This window comes from Ctenopharyngodon idella, chromosome 3 (genome assembly GCF_019924925.1).
Source record: "Ctenopharyngodon idella isolate HZGC_01 chromosome 3, HZGC01, whole genome shotgun sequence".
Lineage (NCBI taxonomy): Eukaryota > Metazoa > Chordata > Actinopteri > Cypriniformes > Xenocyprididae > Ctenopharyngodon > Ctenopharyngodon idella.
Window position 1 is genome coordinate 51,094,906 of NC_067222.1, and position 21,912 is coordinate 51,116,817.

General features: G+C 37.8%; 1 protein-coding gene and 1 long non-coding RNA gene across 4 annotated transcripts in view; one reads left to right on the forward strand and one right to left on the reverse strand.

Annotated features, from left to right (window-relative positions):
• The window catches only part of LOC127508724 (NACHT, LRR and PYD domains-containing protein 12-like), a 506,035-nt gene that overhangs the window by 352,721 nt on the left and 131,402 nt on the right, over window positions 1-21,912 (reverse strand). The window lies entirely within an intron of this gene.
• On the forward strand, window positions 4,468-8,830 carry LOC127509012 (uncharacterized). Its single transcript, XR_007929095.1, has 2 exons — window positions 4,468-4,550; window positions 8,173-8,830. It is a non-coding gene; the product is annotated as an uncharacterized LOC127509012 (long non-coding RNA).

Here is a 21,912-nt window from a genome sequence, read left to right on the forward strand (position 1 = left end):
ACTTCCAAAAAGGGGACTTCCTTGTTGAATACAGAGGAGAAGTCCTTAATAAACAACAATATGAAAGAAGCACAGAGTTTATCATCGTGCACTTGAAGTATTTTTCTTTGAATTGCGCTATAATATGGTAAGTATATTACAGTACCTCATTTACGATGTCTTGGAAAATGTACAAAGCTGCAGGTCAACCAGAGATACAAAGTCAGCTTTTTCTGACTCTATTCCAGTAGCAGTAATGATGAACTAGGATGAAGACTGGCCGGAAACATGATGTAATTATTCAGTGAAACCTGCGATGACTTCTGAGATTCAGTCAGTGTTATTACAGCATGCAGTTGGTGTTGTGTTCTTGCTGTTTCAGGATTGATGCTGCCAGAGATGATGCTTCTTTGGGCAGACTTGTGAATGATGACCACAAGAACCCCAACAGTAAAATGAGAACGATCACTGTGGACCAGAAGCCCCATCTCTGCTCATTCGCAGTAAAGGACATCAGTCCCGGGGAGGAGATAACGGATAACTATGGGGATTGGCCATGGAGAAGCAAGGTATTTACAGAAATGATTTTTTTACCTGCATAGTTTTCTGAGCAAATTAAGCTTCAACATATGGAGTGGTTTTGAATGTTCCCAGTATAGTCAGAGGTTTTAAAACACTGTTGTCATAAAACATAGGTTAAACTCCAAACAACCATGTTGCAAATGGAAATATTATGTAAACCTAAAGATATTCATGCTACTCTAAATGATTGCTCTTTGTGATTTTAAGCGATGTTTGAGTTTGAAAGTGCCTATTGTACTCTAAAAGCTTTAATCTATTTATACTAATCTAAACACCGTTTACCTATAGAGTATGTCATTGATGTGGAGAAGTTAAAGTAGTTCATTTGAATCCACACAGGTGACTTCTGAGACAGAACAGTCTTATGGTTTGGTGATCCTCATCAAGCCTTAATGACACTCAGCAGGAACTTTATTTGTCTTAACTTCAGTGTTATATAAGGGTTGATCTATCCGTTTAAAAGTGAAAATGCAGTGTTATTTTACAGTTTGGAATATGAAGTAGTGTTAATTTTTTTCTTCATGAAAACACAACAAAAAGAACAGATAAGAATACTGTTAAAGTACCAGATCAATAAGCAGTATCGGCAAGAGGAGTAATATGTACCATTTAAGTTTTGGCAAAATGATGCAGAATCTCCATTCGTTGCTTAGTTTGACTTTTCATGCTGACAAGATACTGTCCTCACAAAAAGCCATACCAGTGAGGACTGTGTGCTGGAGTACATTCTCACACATGTTAACTGTTAATCTATGAATTCACCTGTATTATCTGTTATTCTGCAATTAATGTTCCCTAAACTCCTTTTCTCTCTCTCCCACAAGATCTGTACACCTGATCCTCAGCTGACACTTTATGACACTCAACAGGTAATGTGTTTACCACTGGAAATATGCATCCACTTCTTATGTTCTTTAATTGTTGAACACATATTGATTTACATCGAGTAAATGGTTAGTTATAAGAATGTTTTATTAACATTAGTCTCATATTTCTCATAAAGCAGTACACATGATTTCCTGCTTATCTGTGTTTACAAATGTTTAAAAATATTTCATAGGTGTTATCTGAGACAGAACGACAGTCCAGTGGTTTGGTCAGCTGTGAAGCAGACAATGGATCAGAGGAGGTGTGTGTGTGTGTGTGTGTGTGTGTGTGTGTGTGCGTGTGTGTGTGTGTGTGTGTGTAACCTAGAAAGGGTTTGACTAAGGTAAGGGAACCCTGCTCCTGAAGAGCCTGTGCCCAACAGAGTTTAGGTTCCACCCTAATATAAGGGTGTTTTCACACCTGAGCATTTGTTTCAGAACCTGGTGTGTTTCCTCCCTTGGCTCGGTTCGTTTAGGCATTTGTGAACACGGCAATCGCGCTCGTGCCAAAACAGTCGCTCCAAGATCGCCTGAAAGAGGTCGTCTTGGCCCGATTGCAAACAAACTCTGGAGCGGTTCGCTTGTGGCGTGTAAACAATCCGTCCCAATGGACCAACGAACCAAACGATATCATATTTCATAATGGGAAATGTGTTTATAAAATGCAGCAGTGTTTGATTCTGTGATTGAGCACATTAGTTACTGCAGTTAAAACCAGAGAGCACCTCTTCATCTTAAAATGTTGTGTAATCACGCTTATCCGTGCAAGAACGCTGTCCCGGCGAGCTGTTGATTCCCGCTCTAGCTGCATTATAACAGTCATATAGTGTTTGTGTGTCTCGACACGGTCTGTTAGACAGCGCTGGGAGATACAGAGAGAGCGCGCTTGAATTAGTGTGAATGTGGTACATAATTTAACAGCGGGAATGACTGCTACATTCCTATAGTGTTGGTGTGTGTCTCGACAGTAGCTACTAAACAAGCCACAATATGCTCATGAAGCGAACCTGTCAAGGGTAAGGGTAGATGTAAGGGTCAGTATTTTGTTCTTATAAGTATATAAATATATTTTCTTTCTTTCTTTAATATAAGACTCTCCATTTGTCTGCCTGTGTCACACTTTCTTCTGCCTTGAGTTTTGTTTCATGCTCTAATAATTCATCTGTTTAGTAATTTTTCTTATTTTTCTCATCTTTCTTACACTTTCATTCACACTGATTATACACTGTTATTCCACTTATCACATTTTGATTTTTTTTTTCTTTGCCTGGACCACTTTCTTTTACCCTTTAATATATTTGAATCACTCTCTCCCTCCTGTTTTTCTAGTTACATTCTCTCATTTATTTTTCAATCTTTATTTTTATTTATTTTATTCTGTCCATCCATCATAATTTCATTTACACTACCTCTAACACTGCTACCTTAACATTTTCTCTTCCGTCTTTATCGCACAGACTTTCTCCATCATTACCTCTCTCTTTTGTCATCTGTGTGTCTGTCTGTCATATCATCAGTAACACACTCTGCCTCTATTGACCTATCACTTTCTTTACAACTATCTTTTTTTTTCCTTTTTTTTTTTTTTCTTTTGCAACTTTCTTAATTGTTTAAATGCTATTAAAGAAAAAATAAATGAATCACATCAAACAACCACAAGTTTGTTTTATCCTCTGTCTAGTTTGCTCCTGCTGTTGGCATAAAACTTGCCATGATAAACATGTGAAGCCCAAACCTGACCCCTGAACACCGGTAAGTGTATTTTATCAAATTCTCTCTAAATGAATTGATTAACCCAAAAATGAAGATTTACTGATTATTTTCTCACCCATCAAAGATGTATATGGCCTTTTTTGAAGAAGGGCATGTGCATATTTGATGGCCAGGGATTGAGTAAATAAACATTTTTCACTTTTGAGTTAACTTTTCCTTCCTGAAGTTTTTCTTTATTAGATTTTTCCCCCCAGAATTCTGAGGAACAGTTTTCCAGTGAGGACATGTCAGATCAGGACTATATACCCGATTCTTTAGACAGTTCTGAAGAGAGCGCAGTTTATTCAGAACTCGAGCATCCTAAACAAATCTCAAACAAACAAAATGTGTCCTGCATTAAATCAACTGCAGAAATTCAAAATGGCAGACAACATCAAGAAGACCTCACAGGTAAACACTCTCTGCTGAAAGATCTGGTTCAAGTATCAGATGTCCACAGTGAAAAAAGGACTGGTAATACTGAAGAAAAGTCTTTAGAGGATAGCACAAGAATTGGGGAAAATCCATGTGTACAGTCATCTAATGTGTCCTCTTCAGTGAACAAAAAGAATTACTGCTACATTTGTGGCAAACCACAGTCAAAATTTACACGTCACTTAAAAATCCATGAAAAAACAAACGTGGATGTTGCTCTGGTCTTGGCACTGCCAAAATGCTCAAAAGAACGCAAAACAATGCACGTTTTAGTCGGGTGGAGATTAGGGGTAAACGGGGGTGAAAAGTTGCAGCGTTGCTATCGCCAGACATGGTTGATGCCTTAACACGCCTCATAAGGTGAAGGAAAGAGTATGGAGTCCCAGAAGAAAACTCATTTCTCTTTGGGAGACCAAATTGTTTGACTCCACATCGAGGATAAGATTGTCTGAGGAATTACACCAATGAGTGTGGTGCAAAAAAACCTGAATTCCTCAGATCAACACAACTGCGAAAGCATGTGGCAACTCTGGCTCAGGTGTTAAACTTAAAAAATCACGAGCTCGACCAAGCTGCGGACTTTCTGGCCCACGATATTCGAGTGCACCGAGAGCACTATCGACTTCCAGAGGCCACAACACAGTTAGCCAAGATATCAAAACTGGTACTTGAAATGGAGAAAGGCTCCCTTGCAAATCTTCAGGGGAAAACACTAGAGGAAACAGAAATCGAAGGTATGCAGGATAATCCCTCACATGCAGACCTTCAGATCTTTCACAGGTGTAATATTCATCAAATTTCATTGATCATTATGTATCATTTGCAATGTAAACTCATTTGATGCTTTTTTGTCAGATAACTTGGACTTTACTGATTCAGAGCAAAGTGAAGACAGTGATGCTGAGGAGACACACCCACAGACAATAACAGAAATGGGTAAAAGCACATAAATATACAAAGATCAAAACATTAAATTCAACATGTGACATCTACCATATAGTGCACCAGATCTTATACAGTAGTTTCAACTTTAGTGCTTTCAGTTTTAACTGTTTTTGTTTGTGATGTGGATATCTTTCTAGAGATTTGCAGTTTCATCTTAATGTAGAACAGTTTGTTTTTGTGTGTGAATGTCTGAACCTGACACCAGAGCTGAGCTCTACTGTTCATACCACAGGAACGAAGAGAGCTGGGAATCAGAGTATCTTCTGGTCATTCGTTTTTTGATTCAATATTGAAATCAGAAAAATGAGAGAACCACACTTTTTCGTTTTTTTATTTAAAAGAAAAAAAAATTGGCTTGATTTTTCATTTTTTCTTTCTGGGGTTGGAAACAAATAATCAGTTTGAATATTCGATCTCTACATGTGGGCGGGAATGAAACGCCTCTTTCCGCTGATTGGTCAACCAGACATCAAACCATGTCATCATCAGTTGTTCATTTTTTTTTTTTTTTTTTTTTTTTTTTTTTTTTTTTTTTTTTTGTGGAAAGAAATGAAAGAAATTAATACTTTTATTCAGCAAGAATGCATTAAATTGATCAAAAATGACAGTAAAAACATTTATAATGCTGCAGAAGCTTTCTATTTCAGATCAGTGCTGTTCTTTTGAACTTTCTATTGATCAAATAATTCTGAAAAGAATTTTATACAATTCTAGAGCAGCAAATCATCATATCAGAATGATTTCTGAAGGATCATGTGACACTGGAGTAAGACTGGAGTAATGATGCTGAAAATTCAGCTTTGTTCACAGAAATAAATTACACTTTACTATATATTCACATAGAAAACAGCTGATTTACATTGTAAATATTTCACAATTTTACTGTTTTTACTGTATTTTGGATCAAATAAATGAAGTCTTGGTGAGCAGAAGAGACTTCTTTTAATAATAATAAATCTTACTGTTCTAATAATTTTGGCCACACTGTATCTGGGAAAAGAAATGATCACTACAACTTCTGAAAGTGACCAGAAGTGTTTTAGCAGTACTTAAAAAGTAATGTCACAAATCTGACATTTATAAATCTGCTTATCTGCTTATCAAATCTGCTCTTTATAAATAATTGGAATCTTTTCTGGGAGCGACCTAGGCTCTTCCCTGCTGGTGGCCTGCACCCCAGCAGAATCGGAGCTGATCTTCTGTCGGACAACATCTTCAAGGCGCTTCGCACCGTTTGACTAGTAAGACTAGAATAGTGAGGTTTAACAATAAAAATAAAGGATTTAGAAAAAATCTGATCATTGTCAAACCAGAAACTCACAAAATTACTGAACAAAAACAATTTCTAAAGCTAGGGCTACTAAATATTAAATCGCTGACACCTAAGGCGGTTATTATAAATGAAATGATCACAGATAATAGTCTTGATGTAATTTGCCTTACTGAAACATGGCTTAAACCAAATGATTATTTCGGTCTTAATGAGTCTTGTCCACCTGGATACTGTTATAAAAATAAATGCCGTCCAGTTGGCCGTGGCGGTGGTGTTGCAACAATCTATAGAGAGATTCTTAACGTTACCCAGAAAACAAACTACAGGTTTAATTCATTTGAAATTCTCGTGCTAACCGTTACACTCTCAGATATAAGTGAAAAGTCGCTACTATCTCTTGCTTTGGCTACTGTTTATAGACCTCCAGGGCCTTATGTTGATTTCCTGAAAGAGTTTGCAGACTTTCTCTCAGACCTATTGGTCAACGTTGATAAAGCGCTGATTGTTGGAGATTTTAACATTCATGTAGATAATACAAATGATGCGTTAGGGGCTGCGTTTACAGATTTACTAAACTCGTTTGGGGTCAAACAAAACGTCACTGGACCCACTCACCGTCTTAATCATACACTAGATTTAATTATATCACATGGAATCAATCCTACTGATATAGAAATTATACCGCAAAGTGATGATATCACTGATCATTACCTTGTAACATGCGTACTGCATACTGCTGATATTTGTCAAATTGCGCCGCGATATCGACTAGGTAGAACAATTCTTCCGACAACTACAGATAAATTCACAAATAAACTGCCTGATCTGTCTCAGCTGCTCATTGTACCCAAACACACAAATGATCTCGAGAAAATGACTAGCAGTATGTGCACCACTTTCACTAGTACATTACATACTGTTGCACCGATGAGATTAAAAAAGGTTAGAGAGAAAAATACTGTACCATGGTACAACAGTATTACTCACGCTATCAAGAGAGAAACTTGTAATCTAGAACGCAATTGGAGACAAACTCGTTTAGAAGTCTTCAGAATCGCGTGGAAAGACAGCTCGTCCCGTTATAGAAAGACAGCCAGGGCCGAGCGTCTCAGCAAACTCATAGAAAATAACCAAAACAATCCAAGGGTCTTGTTTAGTACAGTGGCTAGATTAACAAAAAAACATACATCACCAGAACAAAACATTTCATTGTTTTTTCATTGTATCAGACCGTCACAATTTTGTTTATTTAAATGGGGAAAAATCTAAGATAACGATAGTAAATTATGGAGTGCCGCAAGGATCTGTGGTAGGCCCTCTGCTGTTTTCAATATACATGCTGCCACTTGGTAATATTATAAGAAGACATGGAATTAGTTTCCACTGCTATGCCGATGATACTCAGTTATATATTTCAACACGAACAGATGAAAACTCCAAATTATCCAATCTGACAGAGTGTGTTAAAGAAGTAAAACATTGGATGACTAGTAATTTTCTTCTATTAAATTCAGATAAGACTGAAGTATTACTTATTGGGCCAAAAACCTGTACACAGAATCTCTCAGACTACAGTCTGCATTTAGAAGGATGTACTGTTACTCCATCCTCTACAGTTAAAGACCTGGGTGTTATATTAGACAGCAACTTGTCCTTTGAAAATCATATTTCATATGTTACAAAAACAGCCTTCTTCCACCTCAGAAACATTGCTAAGATACGGAATATGTTATCTGTTTCTGATGCAGAAAAGTTAGTTCATGCTTTCATGACGTCTAGACTAGATTACTGTAATGCATTACTAGCTGGTTGCCCTGCTTCCTCAATAAACAAGCTACAATTGGTACAAAATGCAGCTGCTAGAGTTCTTACCAGGTCAAGAAAATATGATCATATAACACCAATTTTATCATCTCTACACTGGTTACCTATTAAGTTCCGTATCGATTTATAAAGTACTGCTAATGACCTATAAGGCTCTAAATGGTTTAGCTCCTGTGTACTTAACCGATCGCCCTACAATCCTTCACGCTCTTTAAGATCACCAAACTCTGGACTTCTGGTTGTACCTAGGATAGCTAAGTCCTCTAAAGGAGGGAGAGCGTTTTCACATTTGGCTCCTAAACTCTGGAATAGCCTTCCTGATAATGTTCGGGGCTCAGACTCGCTCACCCAGTTTAAATCTAGATTAAAGACGCATCTCTTCAGCCAAGCATTCACATAATCCATCTCATATCAGATCAATTGCACATGACTATCTTTGCTTAATGTTATGAACAGCAGCTATGCTAATTATTCTCCATTTGCTTTTCTGTTTTATCTCGGGATGCCCGTGACTAGAGAGTACATCAGTTTCAGTTTGGACCCAGACTCTTAAGAAGACCTCAGATGACCAACACCTTTGAAGAGACGGCGCCAACTCCTGCGAGGACTTCAGATGACGCAACATCTGGATCAACGTGAACATTCCCAAATTTCTATATATCCTAATTATTGTTAATATGTAATTCATTATTTCCAGGAGCTCATTGCTTCTACCTTCAATTAAACCGCTAACAGTGATTGTAAATTAAATTGCCTAAATTATTACATCGTTAGCTAACTGCATTCTCTAAATTGTAATGTTGATATCATAGCAACGACAGATGCCCTGGGAGCGCAAGCGCTTGGGAAAGAAGAGTTACGTTCCAAATGACGCACTATACCATGCACTTTATACACTATAGTTGTGTCCCAAATGACACCCTATGCACTTATACACTATGTACATATGCACTATGTACTCATCGATGTAGTGTATGAATTTTATAAGCTTATTTTGTCATTAAACATCGGAGTCTGATCCCCCCTCCTCCTCAGAAATGTAATTAAAGCTGCGACAGTTGAGTGCATGAAGTGTCCAACATTCCACACTTCATTTTTTCCATTAATTTAGTGCATCGTTCGGATATTTAAAGTGCACTTTTTCTTTTTGGAAGTTTCTGTGTGAACGCACTACTCGCACTACTTAAAAACGTCATAGAATAGTGCATAAGTACGAGAAGTGGGACGTACCGGAGAAAGCGATATGTGAACGGCCCCTCAGACAGCCTCTCCCAACTCAAACATCTCAAACACAGCTCGTTACAGGGGCTTGAGAAACCATGTCTCAACACGTAGAAGTAGACTATATTAAAAGACAAGACAATAAATAATGTCAACATATGAGGAATACTTTTAGCTGTTTTGCTATGAGTAAGCAGTTAGTAGGCAACACTGGATATGTTTAGACATCTTTTGTTTCAATCGGAATGAATTCATTTGATGAATCTGAACGCTAAATAAAGTGATCGGGTTAATGTGTGTGCGTTTGTCACAAGCTTCAAATCAGAATAGGGTTTTTTTTTTTTTTTTGAATCGTAAGGCAAGAGCTGACTTTTTTTGTTATTTTTATTTATCCATATAGCTGCCTGTTACCATGCCAGGTTATTTCCAAATATGTGATTTAATTTTTTTATTTTAGGTTATTTTTTTAATCGGTTGGTGCTGTTGGTTAATGTTGTAACTGCAGTTTTGTCTCGTTCTAGATTTACTTGAATTGATATTGTCACGTAATATTGTTAGATTAAATAACGTAATTTGAACTTGCCATACCTTGACTTTTAGTGAATTGACGCCACTGAGGGACGGTCCATTGGACGGTCCATTTTCCCTCCCAAATTAAGGCAGTTGAAAAACATGGGACGATGCAAATTATTCTGGCCCACCCACCATCCACTTTCTGCCTCCGCCACTGGTCTGCTTATTATAATGTTATGAATATATATGACAGTCCCAATCATAGTTATTAACAGGGACGGACTGGGGCAAAAAAGTGGCCCTGGACTCTCCAGCACAAAGCGGCCCATCACACGGTCCACAACACACCTCACCATAAAACCCACCAATGTTTTTTACACCACTTAATAACATAAAATATAAATGCTATTTGTACAGAAATATAAATGCTTTTTTTTTATTATTATTATTATTGAAATGCTTAAAATTAACATTAATGAATGACTGGCATACTTCTTTACGTTATAATTTGTCTTTCCTGGTGCACATGGCAAATAGTGAATAATTTAAAAAGAAATTCAAATCTCTTTTCCATACAGGAAGTTTAATATCACTAAAGTTCAATACCTGCCATTAAATCAGTCCATATATAACAATGCTCTGGTTTGGTCTTAGAATGTAGTGCAGAATGTTTTATGGTGCCTTTCTAGTATTTGTCCTTTCAGGGGCTTCGGTCATTTTATGGAATACAGGTCCAGTTGTGGAAAAGAGTGTAAAAATTCTTATGTTTATGAAAAAATACAGCATATTAGAATGATTTCTGAAGGATCACATGACTGAAGACTGGAGTAAAGATGCTGAAAACTCAGCTTTGTTCACAGGAATAAATTATATTTTACAATAAATTCACATAGAAAACATCTATTTGAAATTTTATAAATATTTTATAATATTTTTTAATTGTATTTTTGATCAAATAAATTCAGCCTTCCTCTTTCAAAAACATTAAGTCTTAATTCAAACTTTTGATCTCCAGTGTGTAAAATAGTGCATGTGAACTAATTAGCAAATTAGCCTATATTTTTATTTTAGATACTTTCCTAACACGGGACATAGGCTACTTGAATATGAAACAGGCTATTACCATGTTTTAGTGTAAATTTAAGAATGATATTTTGAGTTTTATGAATAATTTTCAGATGATTGTGAAATTAGAAATCCTGACAACAGGGAGGCTACACAAACATTCACTCTTATCTGACATGCTGAAAACTATAGGCTACGTTAATGTTTCTTTGTGCACTGTGTGACGAATAACATGGCATTAAAATATGAAAAGTTCAAAAAGGCCAGAAGTAGTTGCATCTCTGGAATGAATGTACTTCGTTTTATCGTAAACAGTCTGTAAATATTGCTGTATTTTATCGTCTCGTCATGTTCAGCTGCTTATCTTACCTCGGCTCGCATTCTTCAAGCATTAAAAAGTGCCGTGCTGCTCGGTTTCTGTGGACGGTAAATCCCGCCTCCTTCAATTTGATTGGATATCGCAAACATTTTGACACTGACGAGCGTTTTTAGACACTAAACTAGGGATGGGCGATACCACTTATTTTGTTTTCGATACGATACTTTCAAGGCCAAAATCGCCGATATCGATACCGATATGATACCTCTCATCTGAATTTAAGTTATTAAATTATTAATAATTTAAGTCCTTAAATTATTGAATTACTAAGAGCAAAATGGGTAATGGTACCTACTTCATATTATATTTGAAAGGTAATTTAACATTCAAATTGCCTTAATTGCAATTTATTAGATTATATTTTTGTTTACACATGGTTAAAATGTTTATTTGTAGTGGTAACCATGGAAATCTACAAATACTATAGGCTCAGCTGAACTATGGTCACTGTAGTAATGGTTCAGTTTCATAAGGGACTGCCATTGACAGACTGTTGCACCCATAATCCTGTTCCTGTTTGTGGACTTTAGTTCGGCTTTCAACAGCATAATCCTGGATACCCTCCTGAATAAACTGACCCAGCTCTCTGTACCCACCTCCATCTGTCAGTGGATCACCAGCTTCCTGACAGACAGGCAGCAGCTAGTGAGGCTGGGAAAACTCTCATCCAGCACCCGCTCCATCAGCACCAGCGCCCCTCAGGGCTGTGTCCTCTCCCCACTGCTCTTCTCCCTGTACACCAATGACTGCACCTCTAAAGACCCCTCTGTCAAGCTCCTGAAGTTCACGGACGACACCACATTTAAAGGTGTGTTTGATTATGATTTGACTTTTTTAACTTTAGTTAGTGTGTAATGTTGCTGTTTGAGCACAAACAACATCTGCAAAGTTACGACACTCAAAGTTCAGTGCAAAGGGAGATATTTTCTTTTACAGAAATCGCTGTACAACAAACTACAACAAACAGCTGATAGGAACTACAACAAGCTTCTTCCTGGGTTAGTGACATAATTAATTTACATAAACCCCGCCCCTGAGAACACACAACAAAGGGGGCGGGGCCATGTTGGGCTGCTTTAGAGAAGAGGAAGAGTTGTTGTAGTAGAGTGTTGTTGACATGCCGTCATTTTACGCCGGACTGCTTCACAAACGAGGGTCAATTCAACACAAAAGATTAACATGACGGCACATGCTAGTGGATGAGTTGAATCAACTCCACAGCAACTACATAAATGTATCCGCTAACCATTCAGAAACGTCTAAAAGTTGTAACTGTGGACAGTAAATCCCGCCTCCTTCGATTTGATTGGATATCGCAAACATTTTGACATTGACGAGCGTTTTTAGACACTAAACGGATTAGTTTTGGCTCAAGTGGCCGCGCGAGCAATTCGTCTGGGCTGATGGAAGGATATAGACTACGAAAATTTACTATAATCATTCTTAATTACTTTGCAACGGGCCGGCCCACCAGGAAAACTCCCGGTACTCCCGATGGCCAGTCCGCCCCTGCTTACAGGATAAACAAATAGGCCTAGGCTATGCATTTATTTATATTATGAAAAGAAAGTTGATCAAAGACTGCGTCACTTTTCAGTTTTCATCTTGAACAGTTGCGGATCGTGAGTGAACGTGATCATCCTTTTCTCTTTACTACTGTACAGAACGAAATAAACAAATAAACATGAATGAAAATCAGTTGAAATAAAATAAATAAATATGTTGAAAGATACAGTAGCTTACCGAAATCTGTATCACGTCTTAATCAGTTCAATCAGTGTTGCAGACAATCACGTAACATTATACCTCAGAAAAGCCATTCGTTGACCATAAACTTAATAGTCAGCAAGAAAAATAACTCTAGAGGGGAGCGTTTTGCTAAATATATGCAATGTATTAACAACTGGACAGGGGTGGGAATTACAGTTACATCAGCCTCAGTATAATCTGTCAGAATGACGGATGGCCTTCAGAAAATTATTGGTTAATGTGACCTCTGGTCCCGCCAAAGATTTATGTTCATTTAATGTAACGATATCTGCCATTCTGCAGTAGCCGGCTGCTTTAAAATGTGTAAGCGCTCTGTGAAGAGTGTTGCTATTTACAACATATTTCTGCAGCGCTGAGCTTTGTAGCTAATCACAGACATTTGTGTTGAGCACGTGAACACAGTGGCCAATCAGAATCGTTTAAGTTAGTCCGTATGCGCTCAACACCACTTAAATTGGCTGAGTTTTTTCTTAGCCCGAGTGCTGCACATTGAATCCTTTCATTATAACCAACAAAGTATAAGGTAGCACTTTACAATAAGATTCATTAGTTAACATTAGTTAACTACATTAGTTAACATGAACTAATAATGAACTGCACTTCTACAGCATTTATTAATCTTTGTTAAAGGCACAGTATGTTTTTTTTATTACTGCTTTGATAGTACACTTATCAATTAATGTAATTAATTCAGGTGTATTTGGGTTTATAACGGGTCTGATTCTCACCTTATTGATGATCCGGAATTGTAGTTTGTGTGTAAAGCTGCAAATTCCTCCATTAAAGGAACACTCCACTTTTTTTGAAAATAGGCTCATTTTCCAACTCCCCTAGAGTTAAACAGTTGAGTTCTACCGTTTTCGAATCCATTCAGCCGATCTCTGGGTCTGGCGGTACCACTTTTAGCATAGCTTAGCATAGTTCATTGAATCTGATTAGACCGTTAGCATCTCGCTCAAAAATGACCAAAGAGTTTCGATATTTTTCCTATTTAAAACTTGACTCTTCTGTAGTTACCTTATGTACTAAGACCGACGGAAAATTAAAAGTTGTGATTTTCTAGGCCGATATGGCTAGGAACTATACTCTCATTCCGGCGTAATGATCAAGGAACTTTGCTGCCGTACCATGGCTGCAGCAGGCGCAATGATATTACGCAGCGTGTGAGAGGCTCTTTGTTTTATTATCTGTCCTGACAGTGTTCATTCTTTAATTCATGAATAGGATATGTTGATATTTCGTTTCTCTGCATTTATTGTGGATTTACTGTCAGTACTGAACTCATAGTTCACATGGGTACGGTATTTTGTACTGTGGATGACAGTGTTCGTCCACCACCACCGAAGACCATTTTAGACCCAGGAAAAACCCTGTAATGTGAAATAGTTTTAATTTGATGTTTTCAGTTGACAGATCAATCAGTGTTAATGGAGTCAAGTTTCTGTGCTGCTTCATTTGGATCATCTCTGAATCCTTTCTCTGCAGTAGAATGTTTTCTTGAGAAAAATATTATTTTTTCTGAAATAAAAAGCTACATTAGAAATGTCTATACTGTCACTTTTGGTCAATTTAATGCAAAACAAAAACAAACAAACAAAAAAACCCACTGATAATAATTGTAAAAAAGGCCACACACAGGTTATATTCACGTGCCTTAGTTCCCCTTGTAATACACTAAAGTTGACTCAAAGGCAGCATCCATTCAGCGAGCCAATCAGCGCTCCGGGCAGGACGTGCAGGTCAACGGTCCCGCCCACTGAACGGAGTCATACCGAGCGGGAAAACGGACGGATGCTAGCTGTACTGTAGCGATTTATATCTTTGCTAAAGTTGTGTGCGTGCCTATAAAGTGAGTAACAGTCTGTTCATACATTGTTTTCTACGTTGGTTGTGAACGTTGAACTGCCCCGAGTGTTTATAAGTTTATAAGCGTGTAAAGATGTTCTTGTGTATATTTACATACTAGTTTCCTCACATACACCACTGTTATGTTTACAAATTCTAGGTGCCATTTGATCATCATATGGTTTATTTAATATATATATTTAATATGTATCGCTCAATTCTGAGAGTTAGAGCACTCTTTTGGTGCATGCGCACTAATATTTTAGACAGAGCGGCTCCATCTCTGTCCTCGCGCTGAGAGGTGTCGAATTTCAGCTGCTCAATATTAGTAGTTTCTAGCAGCGCATCTTTTCATATAATGGCACATTTGTTTTTCTATTTGATTGTTTAATCACTGTATTTGGTGTATTCTTTGTACAGAAATTGTACTGTTATTATGTTTGTTGTGACCACTGTTATTTGTTATTGTTCTTTGCACTTATATATTTTTCTTATATCTTTGTTTTGTAGAAAACCACACACATACATGCAAACCAGCCAATAAATGTGGTGACAATAAATGGGTTATTCCTGCATACCTGACCATCTGTGATAAAGTCTCTTACCGGATGCTCCGTAGTGGATTTGTTATCAACCGGCAAATTCACATAAACCAAGAAGAGCTACCAGTAGCCATTCCGTTTTACAATAATCATAAATGTTTCTTGAGCATCAAATCATCATATTAGAATGATTTCTGAAGGATCATGTGACACTGAAGACTGGAGTAATGATGCTGAACATTCAGCTTTGATCACAGGAATAAATTACACTTTACTATATATTCACATAGAAAACAGATATTTTAAATTGTAATAATATTTCACAATATTACTGTCATGTGTTTAGTTATGTTCTGTTTGACACATGTCCTCCTTTGTTCAGTTTTTCCCGCCATTATTTAGTTCCTATGGTTACCCTCATTTGAGTTCATTTGTCCCAGCTCTGTCTTGTTAATTAAGTCTCATTTGGTCCTTGTTTGCCCTGTGTATATTCCCTGTGTTCTCTCTCTGTCTTTGTCGGTTCTCGTTTATGTTAGGCTGTGTGTATTTTGATTTCCTGAGTTTTGTTATTAGAGACATTACCATTGAAGCTCCTTCGTCTGCGTGTTTCACACAACCAGCTCCTGACAATTACTGTTTTTGCTGTGTTTGGATCAAATAAATGAAGCCTTGGTGAGCAGAAGAGACTTCTTTTAAAAACATTAAAAAATCTTACTGTTCAAAAACTTTTGGCCGGTAGTGTATAACACACTCTCACATGTTTATTTTTTAGCATTTTTGGGAGGAGTAAAATTGACATATGTGGTTTCAACAACCAGATGCATTTAGACTTGTTCAGTTTCGTCTGGAATGCGTCCCAGACCTCCTCCTGAAGTGATTTGAGCGAATGCGTTTCGGAGGGCATTTACACCTGGTCTTTTCACGATCGGTTAGCTATCCCATCAGAGAAAATGCATGAAGTGACAAGGTGTACACAGGTTTTACAGAAACACAGTTTGTGCCCTTATCAAATCACACAAGACGATCAGTAAGTAAGTCTGTAGTCTGTTGCGCTGCATGTTTCAGAGTGAAGAGCACACTTTGCTCACTCCATCAGCTTGTTTTCCACGTCTCAGTTCACAGGGAATGAATGCAGTGAACTCCATCTCAGCACGTGCCTTGAGTTTAACATTCATTTGGGAACACAACGAGCACCAGTTACGCTCAATTTTCACATTCGCATTATATCCAACATTTTTGTGGACAGTTTATTACAGTATTATTTAGGGATGCACCGATCCAATACTCAGATCGGGTATCGGCTCCGATACTGCCATTTTTTGGATCGGGTATCGGCCGGATGGGACCGATCCAAATCCGATATTGTGCGTATACTAATCTGTGTTATTGTTAAGCCCCACAAAAGGCACAAAAACATTAAAAAGCACCATAAAGTTTCCGTGCACTATATTCCAAGTGTTGAGAAGCCATTCCATAGTTTAATTTGAGGTTCAGATAAATATTTAAGTCGTTAAATTAAAGTTCACATAAATGCCTCCCTCCGCTGCGGCTGTCAGTCATTCTCTATTCAGCATTCAGACTGCGAGTCGCGTTCGGTTACGACAGTCAACACAATGAAACTCTTTCCAAGATGAATCAATGTTTCTATTATTATACTTCATCTGTAGACAAAGATACCGGTCATACAATACGCATCAGTATATCTTCATTTTGTGCTTTTAACTTTTCAATGCTGCGCGCTGTGACTCCATGATGCTTCAAGCGCAACATTCTGCACACGGGATGCGCATAAGCGCTTTGTGCCGCTCTGTATGGGAGCCATTCATATTATAATACTTTTGCGCAATGAAAGATTGTTAATAGCATTTTTTGTTCTGTCCTATATATCATATGTTGCTGCCTCATTAAAAAAAAAAAAAAAAAAACTCCGCTATAAATTTAAAAGAAATCTTTTAATTTTATAGTATATATTTATATATAAATATATTTAGTTTGTCTCATGTATAATGCAAACATTCATGAAAAACAAGCCATGAGTTATGGATGAAGGAATCAGCTGGACTGTTTATTTTGAATGTCTACCAAGCTAGTGAAGCTATTGGTTTATTTACAGTTGTTGCGCTGATGCACAATTATTTAATAAATAATTCACTACATTTGTGTCTGTTTGTTATTTTGTTTTACAAAGTTAGGAAAGTAATGTTTAAGTCAAGCCTGATGCCTTGCACAAAAGAATGATCCCAGTCTCTTCCACACAGTGAGGCATACAGTTTATTAGGTAATTTCGAATATCGGATCGGGATCGGCCGATACTGAATCCCAGGTATCGGAATCGGTATCGGAAGCGAAAAAGGCGGATCGGAGCATCCCTAGTATTATTATTATTATTTATTTATTACCTGATTTGTAATAAGGTGTGTTTATAAACCTGTTTTCACTGAAACTGCCGGATTCTGACAATAAAACAGCTTAAGTGAAGACATTAAGACAGAAGTATTGTAACATCCTATTGTAAAATTATATACTCTTTATAAAATATTAATTTTTCGTTTACAGTAGTAGTATTTTACCGTCTTAGAGTTAATTCTAATAATGGTGATCTAAAAGTATTATAGTTTTTATTATTTTTATTTATTATTAAACTGCATCATTTGTCAGTATGACAGATACTCTGTGTGTGTGTGCGAGTAGACATACATTTGTGTAGTCCTGCTGTTATCCTGAACTCTCCCCCATGATCCACACTAGAAAACACACACAGTGATACAGTTAGTCAGTAAACACACTCTCTCTCTCTCACTCTCATTCACTCACACAAAACAATTTTAATTGTGGAAAATTGTAAGGCTAAGCACATTACAAACCAAATACAGAACTGTTACGGACACAGCTCGTTCCAATAGGCGATTTATTACAAAAAGAATATAAACATAATTGTGGAAGGAAAATCAGCCGGGAGCAAAACAAAACGCCGCATAAATCCCGCCGCCCAGATATGGCAACAAGGCCTCTTATCCCAAACTCATACACGGTCCACAGGTGCAGGAAATCAGTTCTACCAGAAAGACTCTGGAGTCAAGAGAACGTTTCAATAACATTTATTTAACAGTTAGTATGCAAATTTGTAACATAAAGATGAAATGATAAATGATGGGGGTATGTGACAAGCAGGGCAGAGCAAGAGCTGTGAGGGAACGGCACGAGGCCGGTGGCGTGATTGCTAAGGAGCGTCACCTGCGCCTTTCTCACGGAGGAGCTCCGGAAGCATAAAGGCAGGAGCGACGACAGTGAAGGACGAGAGAGGACCAGGCCTGGATTTATGTAATGTTTTTATTGTGTTAGTGTACGGCAGTCATCCGTGAGGGACGGCCGCCATTTTACTTTTGTATTTGTATTAAAGTGTGTTTGCCGGATCCCGCCTCCTTCTTCCCACATAAATGAACTGCATTACACACACATTCAGGGGTCTAGTGGAGTCCATGCTTCGACGGGGCAGGGCTGTTTTGGCAGCAAAAGGTGGACCAACTCAATATTAGTAAGGTGGTCATAATGTTATGCCTGATCGGAGTAGTTTCGTATGTGTGTGAGTGTGTATGAGTGTGTGTCCGGCAGCAGCGTCTCTAATAGGGTAGCTTACCTGTTTGAAGAACAGTGACATTACTATCTCATTACTGAGAAACTGAGTATGTACACGTGCCACCTGTTTTCATCAGGTAGCTTTGAATCTTCACGAATCTTGTGTTTCGAATCAGAGGTTCGGAGCGTGAATCAAAAAGTCACATGAACCATTGAAATTTCAAAACACTTATGACATAACAAAGCCTTGTTTACTAAAATCACATGACTTTAACGCTCCAAAACTTTGATTCGAAACACAAGATTTGTGAAGATTCAAAGCTTCATGAAGCAGTGTTTCGAAATCGCCCATCACAAGATATTGTTGAATAAAGTTTTTTTTTTTTTTTTTATTGGCGCACAAAAAGTATTCTTGTCGCTTTATAATATTAAGGTTGAACCACCGCAGTCACATGAACTGATTTACATATGTCTTTAGGAGCTTTCTGGGCATTGAAAGTGTAAATTGTCTTGCTGGCAATACAGGCCTCACTGAGCCATTGGATTTTATCAAAAATATCTTAATTTGTGTTCTGAAGATGAATGAAGGTCCTGCGGGTGTGGAACGACATGAGGGGGAGTAAAACATTTTTGGGTGAACTGACCCTTTAATTTTCACTTTCAATGCCCAGAAAGGTAGTAAAGTCATATTTAAAACAGTCATGTGACAACAGTGATTCAACCTTAATGTTATGAAGCGACAAGAATACTTTTTGTGTGCCAAAATAACGACTTTATTCAACAATTTCGTTCATGAGAGCACCACGACGCATGCGTGTGGTGATGAGGCAGGAGCTGGCATTCTGACATAAGACCCGGAAACGCAGGACTGTATTTACAGAGGAAGACGCACGCTCAACATAAAACATTCATAACTATGTCTGCAGATTTCGACACAGAGGATGAATTGCATTGATTTGCACAACCTTACTTATTCGGAAAAAAAGAATATACAGAGAACGAACTAAAAGAGATGGAAGAGGCTGCAACAAAACCACAGCCACAAGCTTCTGAAAGACAGAGAGCAATGAAGAGCTGGTGGTGTAGATGTCATCAGTGCCAAGCGATGCCTACTGAACAGGAGAGTGTGTACCGCATCGATTGTGATATTGTCATGCCACAGCTTGAAAGTTTGGATAATTCATGCGATGAAACGACACGTGTCTCGTATCACCACACGCATGTGTCATGGTGCTCTCATGAACGCGCGTCGGAGACTGATATGGAAGAGAGGAAATTGCTGAATAAAGTCGTCATTTTGTTTTTTGGCACACAGAAAGTATTCTCATCACTTCATAAATTTAAGGTTGAACCACTGTAGTCACATGGACTGTTTTAAATATGTCTTTACTACCTTTCTGGGCATTGAAAGTGTAAATTAACTTGCTGTCAATGCAGGCCTCACTGACCCATCGGATTTCATCAACAATATCTTAATTTGTGTTCTGAAGATGAACGAAGGTCTTACAGGTGTGGAACGACATGAGGGTGAGTAATAAATGACAGAATTTTCATTTTTTGGTGAACTAACCCTTTAATTCTGTAAAGCCCTTGTACAGCTGTGCTGTGTACAGCCTGGATGAAAGTTACCATTGTGTTAGGAACAAACAAACTTCCTTTGGATGAAGCTGATTGGATCCTGTGTTTTGACCAACACCCCTTGAGGAAAGCTAGATATCGGACATCACTTACTACAGTCCCTTTTTCAGGCATACTACATAAATTGTGAAACTATTTTACTGATGAAGTCGTGGGGCAGCACTGACACATTTCTGTGCATATGTATGTTTGAATGTGTGTGTGTTAGTGTGTGTCTGTACTGCATTTGAGTTCGTTTGTATTGGACATAGAGCAGGAAAAATCATGCTCTAATTTAGTTGAGACCTGCCTGGAACTACTTTAGCTCTGCATTTACTTGACAATATTTGAGCACCTTAGAAAGTTTGTCAAACAATCAGAATCAAGCATTCGACAGCCCTATAGTATAACTGCAGCTAAACCTCTGTTTATTCTCAGTAAGAACTTTTGTAAATGTATGAAATAAATAAAGTCAACCTCTTCCTGCTCAACATACTTAAGTTTATCCAGTGTGCAGTTTTGATGGTTGAATTTATCAATGAATGAATCTCCTGGGTGATTGTAGCTCAGGTCCAGCTCTCTCAGGTGTGAGGGGTTCAAACTCAGAGCTGAAGACACATAACCACAGCCTTCCTCTGTCACCATACAGCCAGACAATCTATAAACACACACAGCAACAGTCCACATGACATTAGTTTGACAATCAGATCAGTCAGTATCACACACTGACCTGTGCAGTTTGTATGCTGTTATTTTCTGTAGATTCAGTCATAAAAGTAACAAAAGTGTCTGTGGAAATGTACCAAAGTATTCATTCACTTTTCTAAACATTTACAGCAGTGGAGCGTGCGCCATTCATAATAGCAACTTTTGATTCCATCCGCTGAACCGGTGATTTTCTATGGCGATCAATCATCTGTGTTGAGCTTGTTCAGACGGTGACAAGTCAAGAATCTGAAGAACGATTCAAGCACATCCATATTTGTACGAGTACAAGTATGAGTATATGAGCTTGGTATCGGGCCCGATCATTTCCATTGACTATTTCCATTACATCGAGAACAAATGTCACATTCGGTGATAATCATTTATTGTGATAGCATTTTGTCAATTATTTTAAAACCATTTACCTCAGTATCTCCAGCTGACAGTTTGGACTTTTTAGTCCATCAGAAAGAAGCTTCACTCCTGAATCCTGTAGGTCATTGTTACTCAGGTCCAGCTCTCTCAGGAAGGAGTTTGAGGATTGTAGAACTGATGACAAACTCTTACAGCACTGAGCAGTGAGATTACAGCATTGTAGCCTGTGTAGCGAACAAAACAATCAGTGATATCAATGCTTATTAGGTAGTGTTTATAATCTAGAGCATAGATAACTTGGAAAAACCTTTGACTGTAGCAATGTAAGCAAAGCTAAAACAATTTTCATAAAACATCAAACCTGTATTTTCAGTTTCTTTAATTTATGATACAATTAAGAATAATAAAATGGGTAAAACTCAGGTTCAACTTGTCTGATGGTGGAGACACTTTGGCATTTAATATCATCACACACATTGATACATTTACATTTATTAATTTTTCTGAACTGTCTAGGCCAACAAGTCATCCATGTAAAAAGAAGTTCCAATTACAAAAGACCAACAGTGTATATAAATGAATGTAAAGAAGACTCTTACAGTGCTTTTCTTGTGTTTTTGATCACTGGCAGCAGTCTCATCACTGCTT